The following is a 16740-nucleotide window of genomic DNA, read 5'->3' on the forward strand; positions in this document are numbered from 1 at the left end:
CTTTGATAGGGTAGCATGGTGGCTCAGTGGTTAGCACTGCTGCCTTACAGCACCAGGGTCTCAGGTTCAATCCCAGCCTCGGGTGACTGTCTGTGTGAAGTTTGCACGTTCTCCCTGTCTCTGTGTGCAGACCAGGTGAACTGGTCGTGCTAAATTGCCCATTAGTGTTAGGAGGGAATTGGTTCTGCGTGGGTTACTCTTTGGAGGACTGGTTGGGCTGAATGGCCTGTTTCCACACTGTAAGAAATCTAATAACTTAAACTTTTATGTGTGTTTCAAACACATGCACACACACAGATGTGGGATTCAAGATGTTTCGTACAATTAACTCGTACCTATACAATTTGCTAAGTTGCCACAAATACGCCACCAAGGTGAGGGATAGGAACAGATGGTATGAGAAAGTATTTAATTGAGGGGGGAGGTAAAATTATATTGCTTTAGAAGGGAGCTGTGGAGAATAGATTGGGAACAATTATTCTACAGGAAATGCACAACAGAAATGTGGAGGCTGTTTAAGGAGCACTTGTTGTGAGTGTTGAATAACTTTATCCCCATGAGACAGGGAAGGAATGGTAAGGTGAAGGAGCCTTGGATGACAAGACAAGAGGAGCTTCTTGTCAAGAGGAAGAAGGAAGCTTACTTAAGGAGGCAAGGCATAGCTTTAGAGGATTACAGGGTAGCTTAGAAAGAACTCAAAAATGGACTGAGGAGAGCAAGAAGGGAGCATGAAAAAGCCTTGGTGGGAAGGATTAGGGAAAACCCCACAGGCGTTCTACACGTATGCGAGGAATAAAAGAATGATGAAAGAGAGGGTAGGGCCGATCAGGGATAATGGAGGGATCTTGTGCTTAGAGTCTGAAGAGGTAGGGGAGGCCTTTAGTGAGTATTTTGCTTCAGTATTCACTAAACAGGGGGACCTTGTTGATAGTGAGAACAATGTGGACCAGACTAACGGGCTTGAACACATTGACATTAAGATGGTGGATGTGCTGGAAATTCTGGGAAGCATCAAGATAGATAGGTCCCCAGAGCCAGACCAGATATGTCCAAGGTTACTATGGGAAGCAAGGAATGAAATTGCTGCACTTCTGGCAATGGTCTTTGCATCCTCGTAGTACCGGATGATTGGAGGGAGGTGAATGTTGTTCCTCTGTTCAAGAAAAGGAATAGGGAAATCCCTGGGAATTACAGACCAGTCACTCTTACATCTGTGGTAAGCAAGGTACTGGAAATGATTCTGAGAGATTGGATTTATGATTATTTGGAAGAACAGTTTGATGAAAGAAATTCACATGGCTTTGTGACGGGCAGGTCATGCTTCACAAGCCTTTCTGAGTTCTTTAAGGATGTGACAAGACAAGTTGACAAAGTTTGAGCAGTGGATGTGGTGTACATGGATTTCAGTAAGGCATTTGATTAGGTTTCCTACAGTAGACTCTTGCAGAAAGTTAGGAGGTATGGGATACAAGGAAATCTGGCTGTTTGGATACGGAATTGGCTGGCTAAAAGAAGACAGTGAGTGATAGTGGATGGAAAGTATTCTGCCTGGAGGTTGGTGACCAGTGGCGTCCCGCAGGGATCTGTTCTTGGGCCTCTGCTCTTTGTAGTTCTTATAAATGAATTGGATGAAGGAGTGGAAGGATAGCAAGGATATAGATACTTTAGAGAGGGTGCAGAGAAGATTTACCAAGATGCAACCTGAATTGGAGGGCTAATCTTACAAAGAGAGATTGAGTGAGCTAGGGCTTTTCACACTGGAGAGAAGAAGGAAGAGAGTTGACTTGATAGAGGTGCACAAGGTAATGAGAGGCATAGATAGAATAGAGAGCCAGAGACTTTTCCCCAGGGCAGAAATGACTGTCCTGAGGGGTCGTAATTTTAAGGTGATTGGAAGAAGGTATGGGGAAATGTTAGAGGTAGTTTCTTTGTGTGGAGAGTGGTGGATGCATGGAATGTACTGCCAGCAGTGGTAGTGGAGTCAGAGACATTAGGGACAGTTAAGTGACTGCTGGACAAGCACATGGATGGCAGTAAATTGAGGGATGTGTAGGTTGGGTTAATCTTAAGTTAAGATTATGCTTGGCACAATATCGTGGGCCAAAGGGCCTCCACTGTGCTGTACTGTTCTATCTTCTAAAGGTGACTTCTAATAATTGCAATCATAACAATACCAAGCTCCAGCAGCACAGTTCAGTAATGCAGGCTGGCTTATAAATATATTGTGATAATGTAAACTTTGTAACTTTAATAACTGTGAAAGAAGTAGTGATAACTCTGTCTGGAATAAGCTCCTAAAGGGGAAGGACAAACTTATCCAGGAATTGAAAGCAAGTGTCTGGGAAAAGGAGGAGTCAAAGCTGTATAAAGAAAACTATTTTAACAACTCCTTGATAAATGGTTGCCCTATGCCACAAGGACAAACAGTTGCCCTGCAGAATTTAAAGAGTTAATGATGGGAAAGCTGTGTCTTCAAATAGACAGGCAACATCAAATGTAACAAGGAACAAGGAAGCTGATTCTGATAAGAAGGCGAACTGTGGACCGGCAATACTTTGGAAGAAATAGGACCAACAATGATGTCACACTACAAACTTGCAAGATGGAAAACTGTATCAAAATTGAACTCCAGGATTATTTGAGAGCAAACTCTGGAGAACAACACTGCATGAGGATCAAACTTTGGGCACTTGTCAGTGGGAATTACAGCTAAATAACACCATTAATTGAGTAATAGTTACGTCAGGTTGTGAGGCTTAACTTGCTTACTTGAGGGCTATTATTTTGATTGCTACATGCAATAATGTTTGTATCATTGTTTCAGTAATTGATTGTGAACTTCCTTAGTTATTTGCCAAATTACAAGTTGCTTGTGCTAATTTACCCACAACACTATATTCACTGAAAGATCTCTGCTTAATGAGATTGGAAACACAGACCATGAAAGTCAAGCTGAAGAACTCATTTCACTTTCTACTTCATCACTTTGTGCTTTATTGTTGGATATTGTATCTTAAAAACTGTTTTCTCCAAGATATTCAATCCTGTGTACTGCTTGGCCCATCTCAGACATTAAAACTGGATGTCAAGATTATTTTTCCAGTTATTCCTCTTAACATGGTTATTTATTCTTATTACTTGTGAGCTCTTTGCTAATGGACTATTTTCTTAAACATTTAGGATTCTGCAATAGATAAATGTTGCTGGATTTAAAGCTGGTAATCTTAAGTTAAATCAATGTTGTTTTAATTTTCTTGTATTGATGTCTCTCCAAATTTCTAAACTGTATAATAACAGTGTTACAGTATTTTCTTCGACTGCAAGTTTTTAAACTCTATTGTGTGGTAATTTATTCTAATAAAACTGCAAATTCTGCATTATGGCAAAACTCTGTTGCTTTACTTATTTCAAGCTCATTTCATTTTTATAATAATTTTGTACCATTGTGCAGCTTACGAGGGATTCGCATGCATTTTTTCCCAATGGTGGTTATCCATCTTCTGGCGGTATTCCCACTTTCTACAGTGAGGAATTCCCACTTCTTCATGAGCAAAATGTTTGATAAGCTTCAAGGGTTTGGGCCTCAGTAAATCATCCAACAAAAGCCATTGTACAAATTATGAATGTCTCAGGTTTATCAAAATCTTAAATTTCTTTGAACTGTCTTGTCTCCAATATCTTAAAAGCAAACTACAGGTTTCCTGATACTGCGGCATCAGCAGAAATTAGTTCCCTGGCTCGTGTGTACATTTAAGGTTGGGATAGATGGACCTTTGATCAGTAAGGGATCAAGGGTTCTGGGGGAAAGGCAAAAAAGTGATCATGAGCAAAGTCAAATCAGACACGATTTGACTTTGAATCAGACCTATTAAATGGTGGAGCACGGTTGCAGGGTCAAAGGTGGGGTCAAAATACTGTTCTGACTTTTTACCGTCTTCCTCTATCTACTTTAGCTGTCGCTGTGTGGAACCTGGTCACAGGGAGGTGGCAGTGCTCGTTCTGAAAGGTCAGGCTCTTTTCGCTTTTGATTATTAAATCCCCTCACCACAAAGACCAACGTACCATCTGCCTTCCTCAATTACAATCTCATGCTTACTTTCAGAGATTGGTGTACGAGTCTCTTTGCACCTCCTCCTTCTCCAACCTATCACCAATCGGATAATAAGCTGCCTTCCTGCCTTCGTTACCTCATCAGATTCCTCAGGGTCCAGTTGGTGCTTTGAATGTGGCTCCTGCCCTTTGGAGTGTCACATCGACATTTCAGCCTGTTGGTTTTTCTGAGGGTCGCTTACATGAATTCCTGCTTATACTATAGAACTATAGACCTATAGAGCGAAAACTATAGACCAGTGAGCCTGACCTCGGTGGTAGGCAAGTTGTTGGAGGAAATCCTGAGGGACAGGATGTACATGCATTTGGAAAGGCAAGGATTGATTCGGGATAGTCAACATGGCTTTGTGCGTGGGAAATCATGTCTCACAAACTTGATTGAGCTTTTTGAAGAAGTAACAAAGAAGATTGATGAGGGCAGAGCAGTAGATGTGGTCTATATGGACTTCAGTAAGGCATTCAACAAGGTTCCCCATGGGAGACTGGTCAGTAAGGTTAGATCTCATGGAATACAGGGAGAACTAGCCATTTGGATACAGAACTGGCTCAAAGGTAGAAGACAGAGGGTGGTGCTGGAGGGTTGTTTTTCATACTGGAGACCTGTGACCAGTGGAGTGCCACAAGGATCAGTACTGGATCCTTTACTTTTTGTCATTTACATAAATTATTTGGATGCGAGCATAAGAGGTAAAGTTAATAAGTTTGCAGATGACACCAAAATTGAAGGTGTAGTGGACAGATTACAACAGGATCTGGACCAGATGGGCCAATGGGCTGAGAAGTGGCAGATGGAGTTTAATTCAGATAAATGTGAGGTGCTGCATTTTGGGAAAGCAAATCTTAGCAGGACTTATACACTTAATGGTAAGGTCCTAGGGAGTGTTGCTGAACAAAGAGACCTTGGAGTGCAGATTCATAGCTCCTTGAAAGTGGAGTCGCAGGTAGATAGGATAGTGAAAAAGGCGTTTGATATGCTTTCCTTTATTGGTCAGAGTATTGAGTACAGGAGTTGGGAGGTCATGTTGCGGATGTACAGGACATTATTAGGCCACTGTTGGAATATTGCGTGCAATTCTGGTCTCCTTCCTATCGGAAAGATGTTGTGAAACTTGAAAGGGTTCCGAAAAGATTTACAAGGATGTTGCCAGGGTTGGAGGATATGAGCTACAGGGAGAGGCTGAACAGGCTGGGACTGTTTTCCCTGGAATGTCGGAGGCTGAGGGGTGACCTTATAGAGGTTTACATAATTATGAGGGGCATGGATAGGATAAATAGACCAAGTCTTTTCCCTGGGTTCGGGGAGACCAGAACTAGAGGGCATAGGCTTAGGGTGAGAGGGGAAAGATATAAAAGACACCTAAGGGGCAACTTTTTCATGCAGAGGCTGGTACGTGTATGGAATGAGCTGCCAGAGGATGTGGTGGACGCTGGTACAATTGCAACGTTTAAGAGGCTTTTGGATGGGTATATGAATAGGAAATGTTTGGAGGGATATGGAGGGATATGGGCTGGGTGCTGGCAGATGGGACTAGGTTGGGTTGGGATATCTGGTCAGCATGGATGAGTTGGACCGAAGGGTCTGTTTCCATGCTGCACATCTCTATGACTCTATGACTCTATTTGGGAATCCAGCTATGAGTCCTTTGGGAAAGTCCAACGATCGCTGACCCCAGACTTGGGAGAGAACGCAGCGTCAAACATTTTCCCAATGAAGATGATAGTTATCATCAGGGTAACGTTATGATGAAAATTGCTATCAACCATCAACAATGAAAAAAAAATCCAATAATACTTGTATTTGATACCCTTTATTTGCCCTAACATTCTGATATTGCATAAAACATCAAAATCGGAATGCAGAACTCTGCGTAATTGAAATATTAACAGTGAGCTCAGTATTTATGGTGACTCATGGAAGCTGTTTGCACTCCATTGCCACTTGAGTTTATTTAATTCCGGCTGATTTACTGGCTGGAGTATTTGACTGTTGCTATTTCCATGTGAGGTTGCATTCAGGAGCTGCTCTGTTCTGCAACCTCTCTCACTTGCCATGGGGGACCTCTGACTAGCCTACTGCCACCACTGGAGCAGCTGACTGATGGCAAATTTCTCATGTACGCTCAGTCCCAGCACTGTTCCGATGGATTGAAGGCTTAGATAGTGGTTGGCTGGCCCAGTAAACTGTATTTCTATCGCTGAGTGTTAACCATGTGGAACGGGGAGTCTGTGAAAGCACTAATTATTGCTTTCCACTTCACTAGATTGAAATCAGTAAATAGCTGCTTGAGATACATCACTAGAGCACTATTTGCACAACATTCAGAAGTATTCATGATTCCTCACAAACTGAAACAGCCTATGTCCATATAGTAAGGCCTGGACAGCACCCAGCCTTGTGTAAGTAAGTGGTAATTAATATCCACTCTACATAATTGATGGGAAATGACTATTTTCAACAAGCGAGAATCTAACCACACCTCATTGACATTACCATCACTGAATCATCCGCGATCAACATTGTGGAGGTTACTTATTGACCAGAAACAGAACTTAATTCACCATATAAATAGTGTGGCTCTCAGAGCAGATCAGAGGCTAATACTATGATATGTAACTGAATTGAATTAGGTTCATTGTCACATGTACTCACATAAGTACAGTGAAAAGTTTACAACTCACCACTTACAACACTATCTTAGAGACAAAGGAACCAAGATACAGATTCATCAGTCCATGTTGTTAGGAAAAAAAAAAGAAAATAAAGAAATAAAAAGTCGAGCACTGCAGGATGTGGGAATAAAGTAGAAATTGTAGAAATAAAAGGTTCAAGCAACGGTTCCTCCAAGCCAGTCCACAAGGCAACCCAGCCTCCTGTCCACCCCACACCATGACTCTAGAACCCATCAAGCTTCATCTTGAGGTTCCCGAGGTTGGGAGATCACTCTGGAATCACCTCAAGATCAGACATCCATGCTGAGGCTATGCTGGGCTCAAAGATCACCACGTTCCATGGAAGCCCACCATGCTGGGGCACCGAGAGACTGCCACGCTGGGTTAGGAGATCACAATGTCAGGATAGGACGTTGCCATACTGGTTTGGAATTGAGGCAGGGAGCCCCAGTCCGGGTGTCCAGACCCACACTGAGGCAGGGAGCCCCAGTCCGGGTGTCCAGACCCACACTGAGGCCAGGAGTCCCAGACCGGGTGTCCATACCCACATTGAGGTAGGGAGTCCCAGACTGGGTGCCTGCACCCACACTGAGGCCAGGAGTCCCAGACCGGGTATCCATACCCACACTGAGGCAGGCAGTCCCAGTCTGGGTGTCTGCACCCACACTGAGGCCAGGAGTCCCAGACCGGGTATCCATACCCACACTGAGGCAGGCAGTCCCAGTCTGGGTGTCTGCACCCACACTGAGGCCAGGAGACCCAGACTGGGTGTCCATACAAACACTGAGGCAAGAAGTCCCAGTCCGAGTGTCTGTACTGATGCTGACGCATGATGTCCCAGTCTGGGTGTCTGCACGCACGCTGAGGCAGGGAGTCCCAGACCGGGTGTCTGCACCCACACTAAGGCAGGGAGTCCCAGTCTGGGTCTCTACACCCACACTAAGGCAGAGAGTCCCAGTCTGGGTCTCTACACCCACACTAAGGCAGGGAGTTCCAGTCTGGGTCTCTACACCCACACTGAGGCAGGGAGTCCCAGTCCGGGTCTCTACACCCACACTAAGGCAGGGAGTCCCAGTCCGGGCCTACACCCACACTGAGGCAGGGAGTTCCAGTCTGGGTCTCTACACCCACACTAAGGCAGGGAGTCCCAGTCAGGGCATACACCCACACTAAGGCAGGGAGTCCCAGTCTGGGTCTCTACACCCACACTGTGGCAGGGAGTCCCAGTCCGGGCCTACACCCACACTAAGGCAGGGAGTCCCAGTCTGGGTCTCTACACCCACACTGAGGCAGGGAGTCCCAGTCTGGGTCTCTACACCCACACTAAGGCAGGGAGTCCCAGTCTGGGTCTCTACACCCACACTAAGGCAGGGAGTCCCAGTCTGGGTCTCTACACCCACACTGAGGCAGGGAGTTCCAGTCTGGGTCTCTACACCCACACTGAGGCAGGGAGTCCCAGTCTGGGTCTCTACACCCACACTGAGGCAGGGAGTTCCAGTCTGGGTCTCTACACCCACACTGAGGCAGGGAGTTCCAGTCTGGGTCTCTACACCCACACTAAGGCAGGGAGTTCCAGTCTGGGTCTCTACACCCACACCGAGGCAGGGAGTCCCAGTCTGGGTCTCTACACCCACACTAAGGCAGGGAGTTCCAGTCTGGGTCTCTACACCCACACCGAGGCAGGGAGTCCCAGTCTGGGTCTCTACACCCACACTAAGGCAGAGAGTCCCAGTCTGGGTCTCTACACCCACACTAAGGCAGGGAGTCCCAGTCTGGGTCTCTACACCCACACTAAGGCAGGGAGTCCCAGTCTGGGTCTCTACACCCACACTGAGGCAGGGAGTTCCAGTCTGGGTCTCTACACCCACACTGAGGCAGGGAGTCCCAGTCTGGGTCTCTACACCCACACTGAGGCAGGGAGTTCCAGTCTGGGTCTCTACACCCACACTGAGGCAGGGAGTCCCAGTCTGGGTGTCTGCACGCACGCTGAGGCAGGGAGTCCCAGACCGGGTGTCTGCACCCACACTAAGGCAGGGAGTCCCAGTCTGGGTCTCTACACCCACACTAAGGCAGGGAGTTCCAGTCTGGGTCTCTACACCCACACCGAGGCAGGGAGTCCCAGTCTGGGTCTCTACACCCACACTAAGGCAGAGAGTCCCAGTCTGGGTCTCTACACCCACACTAAGGCAGGGAGTTCCAGTCTGGGTCTCTACACCCACACTGAGGCAGGGAGTCCCAGTCCGGGTCTCTACACCCACACTAAGGCAGGGAGTCCCAGTCCGGGCCTACACCCACACTGAGGCAGGGAGTTCCAGTCTGGGTCTCTACACCCACACTAAGGCAGGGAGTCCCAGTCAGGGCATACACCCACACTAAGGCAGGGAGTCCCAGTCTGGGTCTCTACACCCACACTGTGGCAGGGAGTCCCAGTCCGGGCCTACACCCACACTAAGGCAGGGAGTCCCAGTCTGGGTCTCTACACCCACACTGAGGCAGGGAGTCCCAGTCTGGGTCTCTACACCCACACTAAGGCAGGGAGTCCCAGTCTGGGTCTCTACACCCACACTAAGGCAGGGAGTCCCAGTCTGGGTCTCTACACCCACACTGAGGCAGGGAGTTCCAGTCTGGGTCTCTACACCCACACTGAGGCAGGGAGTCCCAGTCTGGGTCTCTACACCCACACTGAGGCAGGGAGTTCCAGTCTGGGTCTCTACACCCACACTGAGGCAGGGAGTTCCAGTCTGGGTCTCTACACCCACACTAAGGCAGGGAGTTCCAGTCTGGGTCTCTACACCCACACTGAGGCAGGGAGTTCCAGTCTGGGTCTCTACACCTACACTGAGGCAGGGAGTCCCAGTCTGGGTCTCTACACCCACACTGAGGCAGGGAGTCCCAGTCTGGGTCTCTACACCCACACTAAGGCAGGGAGTCCCAGTCTGGGTCTCTACACCCACACTGAGGCAGGGAGTTCCAGTCTGGGTCTCTACACCCACACTAAGGCAGGGAGTCCCAGTCTGGGTCTCTACACCCACACTAAGGCAGGGAGTCCCAGTCTGGGTCTCTACACCCACACTAAGGCAGGGAGTCCCAGTCTGGGTCTCTACACCCACACTAAGGCAGGGAGTTCCAGTCCGTGTCTTTACACCCACACTGAGGCAGGGAGTTCCAGTCTGGGTCTCTACACCCACACTGAGGCAGGGAGTCCCAGTCTGGGTCTCTACACCCACACCGAGGCAGGGAGTCCCAGTCTGGGTCTCTACGCCCACACTAAGGCAGAGAGTCCCAGTCTGGGTCTCTACACCCACACTAAGGCAGGGAGTCCCAGTCCGGGTCTCTACACCCACACTGAGGCAGGGAGTCCCAGTCTGGGTCTCTACACCCACACTGAGGCAGGGAGTCCCAGTCTGGGTCTCTACACCCACACCGAGGCAGGGAGTCCCAGTCTGGGTCTCTACACCCACACTGAGGCAGGGAGTTCTAGTCTGGGTCTCTACACCCACACCGAGGCAGGGAGTCCCAGTCTGGGTCTCTACACCCACACTAAGGCAGAGAGTCCCAGTCTGGGTCTCTACACCCACACTAAGGCAGGGAGTTCCAGTCTGGGTCTCTACACCCACACTGAGGCAGGGAGTCCCAGTCCGGGTCTCTACACCCACACTAAGGCAGGGAGTCCCAGTCCGGGCCTACACCCACACTGAGGCAGGGAGTTCCAGTCTGGGTCTCTACACCCACACTAAGGCAGGGAGTCCCAGTCCGGGCATACACCCACACTAAGGCAGGGAGTCTCAGTCTGGGTCTCTACACCCACACTGTGGCAGTGAGTCCCAGTCCGGGCCTACACCCACACTAAGGCAGGGAGTCCCAGTCTGGGTCTCTACACCCACACTGAGGCAGGGAGTTCCAGTCTGGGTCTCTACACCCACACTAAGGCAGGGAGTCCCAGTCTGGGTCTCTACACCCACACTGTGGCAGGGAGTCCCAGTCTGGGTCTCTACACCCACACTAAGGCAGGGAGTCCCAGTCTGGGTCTCTACACCCACACTAAGGCAGGGAGTCCCAGTCTGGGTCTCTACACCCACACTGTGGCAGGGAGTCCCAGTCCGGGCCTACACCCACACTGAGGCAGGGAGTCCCAGTCTGGGTCTCTACACCCACACTAAGGCAGTGAGTCCCAGTCCGGGCCTACACCCACACTGAGGCAGGGAGTCCCAGTCTGGGTCTCTACACCCACACCGAGGCAGGGAGTCCCAGTCTGGGTCTCTACGCCCACACTGTGGCAGGGAGTCCCAGTCCGGGCCTACACCACACTGAGGCAGGGAGTCCCAGTCTGGGTCTCTACACCCACACTGAGGCAGGAAGTCCCAGTCTGGGTCTCTACACCCACACTGAGGCAGGGAGTTCCAGTCTGGGTCTCTACACCCACACTGAGGCAGGGAGTTCCAGTCTGGGTCTCTGCACCCACACTGAGGCAGGGAGTCCCAGTCTGGGTCTCTACACCCACACCGAGGCAGGGAGTCCCAGTCTGGGTCTCTACACCCACACTAAGGCAGAGAGTCCCAGTCTGGGTCTCTACACCCACACTAAGGCAGGGAGTTCCAGTCTGGGTCTCTACACCCACACTGAGGCAGGGAGTCCCAGTCCGGGCCTACACCCACACTAAGGCAGGGTGTCCCAGTCCGGGCCTACACCCACACTGAGGCAGGGTGTCCCAGTCCGGGCCTACACCCACACTGAGGCAGGGTGTCCCAGTCCGGGCCTACACCCACACTGTGGCAGGGAGTCTGTGGCTGAGAAAAAATAAGCGAGAAGTAGTAAAAAAACTCAAAAGCAAAAGAAAGAGAGAAAAATGAACTAGAAATGGATGGAGCAAATGAGCTCTGGTTGAAACGGTATATTCTGCTACCATCTTGAGTCTTTCTCACTTCCTGTCAGGAGTATAAAGTTAAAAGTCACACAACACCAGGTTATAGTCCAACAGGTTTAATTGGAATCACACTAGCTTCCAATTAAACCTTTTGGACTATAACCTGGTGTTGTGTGATTTTTATCTTTGTACACCCCAGTCCAACACCGGCATCTCCAAATCATGTCAGGAGTATGATGAATTACTCTTCATTTGCCTAGCTGCCATTCCATCAACACTGAAGAAGCTCTACATCATTCAGGAAATAGCTTCCTGCTTGACTGACACCCCATCTAAAACCTGTGACATCTATCCGTCCGTCACCAATGTCCAGTAGCAGTAGTATGTACTATCTACAAGATGTAACTCATCAATTCATCCAGCCTCCTTCAACAGCACCTTCCAAATCCATGAGCTCTCCCACCAATGCTTCTCCCTGGAAGGACAAGGGCAGCAAATACATCGGAATGTCACCATTTGAAACCTCTACCCCCCCTCCCAAGACACACTTGTCTTGGAAACGTTTCACCAGTGATGCTAGGTCAAACTCCTGGCGCTCCCTTGCTAACAGATCTATGGGTAAACATATCCTGAATGAACTGCAGTGATTCAAGACATTTGCTTACCACCACCTTCTCATAGGCAGCTAGCTATGGACAAACACACCAGCCCAGCCAGCAATGCCTACATCTGCTGAATGATTGGTCTAACTTGCTTGGGAGGGACAGGTCACTTTTGACCAAGGGCACCTAAATCTCTCACCCAATGTCGTAAATCCCTTGTGGGTCACAAATTTCCTTTAAGCAGGATAATCTGCTTTCCTTGTCCCGCCTATCAGTCACTCCAGGGTCACAGTAATGTGGCTGACTCAAAATGGCCCAGCGAGCTACTCAGTTTTTCCCAGAGACAAAAATAAATCTGCAGATGCTGGAATCCAAGGTAGACAAGCAGGAGGCTGGAGGAACACAGCAAGCCAGGCAGCATCTGGAGGTGGAGAACCAAATGTTTCGGGTGTAACCCTTCTTCAGGACTGGGGGTGGGTGTAGGGGAAGCTGCAAATAAAAGGAGGTGGAGGCAGGACTATCTGAGGACTATCTGAACCAGTTGAATTCTAAAAGGCTTTCAGTCATTTTGGATTAATGCTCAGCTAATTAGTTCCTCATTGAAACCTGGGTGCCTTCAGTGTTAAGGTGTCTATTGTACCTCAGTGAAAGTATTATGCCTTCCAGGTCATGAGGTTATGGGTTCAAGTCCCACTCCAGAAAGTTGTGCACCAGCTATTAGATTGTAGCCGGATGTGACAAATCATGCAATGTTCTAATTGCAGGCTTTTTGGATGAGATGTTAAACTGCATCACAACCTGTCAACATAACAGTACAACTTTATTTCAAAGAGACATAAGATGAGGTAAGATAAGAGGCAGCACAATGATTCAGTGGTTAGCACTGCTGCCTCACAGCGCCAGGAACCTGGGTTCAATTCCACCCTTGGGCAACTGTCTGTGTGGAGTTTGCATATTCTCCCTGTGTCTGTATGGGTTTTCTCCAGGTGCTCTGTTTTCCTCCTGCAGTCCAAAGGTGTGCTGGTTAGGTGGATTGGCCATTCTAAATTGCCCCATAGTGTTCAGGAATGTGTAGGTTAGGTGTGTCAATCATGGGAAATGCAGGGTTACATGGGATGGGTCTGGGTGGGATGCTCTTTGGAGGATCGGTGTGGACTTGTTGGGCTGAATTACCTGCTTTCATACTGTAGGGATTCTGTTCCCCCAGTACCTTGACAAATGTATCTCCCTTAAACCTGCTTGTCTGATTCCATTGTGTTTCAAGAGTTTGCCGTGTGCAAATTTACAGTGTTTTCTATATGGGGACATCAAGAGGTCATGCCACATCCTGTATGGTCATGCTACACTATGGTCTCGCAGTGCTTATTCCAAACCAGCTAACAATTTCAGACCGACAGGAAGCCTCGCAGGCTAGTAATGTGAACGGTTTTCATTGGTTAAACACACTTATAGACAGTTTGCCATCTTATTTCAGCAAAGCCACAGGATAGGGTGGAGCGAAGGTGCACAGAATGTTGCCTGGCTTTGAGGGTTTCAGCTACAGGGAGAGGCTGAATAGATTGGGGCTCTTTTCCCTGGGGGCTGAGGGGTGATCTTCCAGAGATTTTTAAGGGCATGGATGGAGTGACAATCCAAGGACAGGAGAGTCCAAAACTAGAGGACATAATTTTAGGATGAAAGGGAAAAAGGTTGAAAAGGGACTTAAGATGCAATTTGTTCACATAGAGTGTGGTGTGTGTACGGAATGAGCTGCCTGAGGAAGTGGTGGAAGCTGTTACAATTATAACATTCAAAAGGCATCTGGATGGGTATATGAATAGGAAGGGTTTAGAGGGGATATGGGCCAAGTGCTGGCAAATGGGACTGGATTAGTTCAGGATATCTGGTCGGCATGGACGGGTTGCCCTGAAGGATTTGTTTCCCTGCTGTACATTTGTATGACTCTAATTTGGACCAGCCCCCTGCAGGAGGGATTTCTCAATGACGTGGCTGGGAGAATGTTACCCACAACACAGGATTCCCAGAAAGAAGCCCACAGCACCAATCTGTGAAGAGAGAGGAGCTGACGTTGACATTTTGTTTTTAATTGGACAGCAGCCATCCCATCTAGCTCCAGTTTCACTGTGGAAGCCGACTGCATCCGTTCTGCGACACCTGGGCCGGGACCTCATTAAACAGGCGCTGACATCAATCTCGAACACAGCGTGTTCAATCTGAGCTTCTGAGCTGAATAGACCACTCTGAGTTTCCTTTCAGCCCGTAGCTGACAACATCCCCCAGTTTCACAGATTACTGAAAACCTGTTACAGCTCATTATCACATTCCTGGGAGTGAGCTGCTGAGCAGGTGTGGAAAGCACTTTGACAGACGGTTGACGTGAATTGTCGTTTGTTTTCAGTTCATGCAGCGAGCTGAAAGCTGGAGTGGGGCGGAGAGCAGCCTGTGAGCATGGAGCAGCAGTGAATCTTGGTGCCATGTTCGAATCTTATCAGGAAAAAGACAACTGCTCCCTTTCTAAGTTGCCTACCCTTTCTATCAATCTGCCAAGCAGGCTAATGCTTGTGGTTCAAAAAGATCTATCTGGTGACATCTTCCTAAACTTGTCTCCTGACCAACCTCAACAAAACAAATTATCTGGTCATTATCTTTTTTCTTTTGGCAAGAACCTGCTGTGCCTTTACTGACTGCCATCTTTCTTGACATAACAACAGTGATTGTAATTCCAAACTGCTTCACTATTTGTAACACACTTTGGGGCATCCTGAAATCATAAAATGCACAAGTAAATACAGCTATTTCTTTTGTTACTGCTAATTGTTGGCATTTAATATTCATTGCACTTAGACAGATACTCCATGATCTTGTAGGTTTAGACCTTTACTATTGAACATGAAAGATTCAACAGTGGTGATGCCATTGTATGTCAAGGCATGATGGTTGGACTGTCCCTTGTTGGAGATGGGGGAGGGGACAAACTGGAAATTTAAGAAGGAAGTTGAAGGGAAAGTCAAAATAAGAGAAGTTAAAACAGACAACGGAATCAACAGAGCAGAAAATTCGAGAAGGGATCAGACAGTATGATCAAGTGAAATAGAGAGTGATAGGAAGGGTGAGGGGAGTAACAAATTAAAAATATTATATATGAACGCATGAAACATAAGAATTAAGTTGGATGAGCTTGAGGCTCAGTTGGAAATTGGCAGGTACAATGTTGCCGGGACAACTGAGACGTGGCTTCTCATGGACAGGGCCTGGGAAATGAATATCCAAGGCTATACGTGTTATCGAAAGGACAGACTGATGGGCGGGGGATGGGGGGGGGGGGGGTTTGGGGGGGGTGGGGGGGGGGGTGGCGGTGGCCCTGTTGTTGAGGAATGATATTCAGTCCCTTGTGAGGGGGGATGTAGAGTCAGTGTGGACAGAGCTGAGAAATTCTAAGGGTAGAAAGACGGTAATGGGAGTTATCTACAGGCCCCCAAACAGCAATCTGGTTGTAGGGTGTGTAAGTTGAATAAGGAGTTGAATTTGGCCTGTTGCAAAGGTATTACTACAGTTGTTATGGGGGATTTCAACACGCAGGTAGACTGGGAGAATCAGGGTGGTACTGGACCCCAAGAAAGGGAGTTTGCGGAGTGCCTCTGAGATGGATTCTTAGAACAGCTTGTGCTGGAGCCTACCAGGGAGAAGGCAATTCTGGATCTGGTGTGCACCGAACCAGATTTGATCAGGGACCTCGAAGTAAAGGAGCCATTTGGAAGTAGTGACCATAATATGATAAATTTTAATCTGCAATTTGAGAGAGAGAAGGGAGAATCGAAAGTGTCAGTATTGCAGTTGAACAAAGGGAACTATGGAGCTATGAGGGAGGAGCTGGCCAAAGTTCAATGGTTCAATACGCTAGCAGGGATGGCAGTGGAACAACAATGGTAGGTATTTTTGGATAAAATGCAGAACGTGCAGGTTCAGTTCATTCCAAAGAGGAAGAAAGATCCTCAGGGGAGGCAGGGGCTGCTGTGGCTGATGAGGGAAGTTAAGGACTGTACAAAGATAAAAGAGAAGAAGTATAACATAGCAAAGATGAGCAGGAAGCTGGAGGACTGGGAAACTTTTAAAGAGCAACAGAGGATAACTAAAATGATAATATGCGGAGTAAAAATGAGGTACGAAGGCAAACTGGCCAAAAATATAAAGGAGGATAGTAAAAGCTTTTTTAGGTATGTGAAAAGAAAAACAAAATGGTTAAGACAAAAATTGGGCCGTTGAAGACAGAAACAGGTGAAGTTATTATGGGGAGCAAGGAAATGGCAGAAGAGTTGAATAGGTACTTTGGATCTGTCTTCACTGGGGACGACACAAGCAAACTCCCAGATGTAATAGTAGCTGAAGGACCCAGGGTAATTGGATGAACTGAAGGGAGTTTATATTAGGCAGGAAATGGTGTTGGAGAGACTGTTAGGTCTGAAGGCTGATAAGTCCCTGGGACCTGATGGTCTG

The sequence above is a fragment of the Chiloscyllium plagiosum genome, unplaced genomic scaffold (assembly GCF_037043375.1).
Source record: "Chiloscyllium plagiosum isolate Xiang-an unplaced genomic scaffold, Cpla_swu_hap1 HiC_scaffold_3, whole genome shotgun sequence".
Taxonomy (NCBI): domain Eukaryota; kingdom Metazoa; phylum Chordata; class Chondrichthyes; order Orectolobiformes; family Hemiscylliidae; genus Chiloscyllium; species Chiloscyllium plagiosum.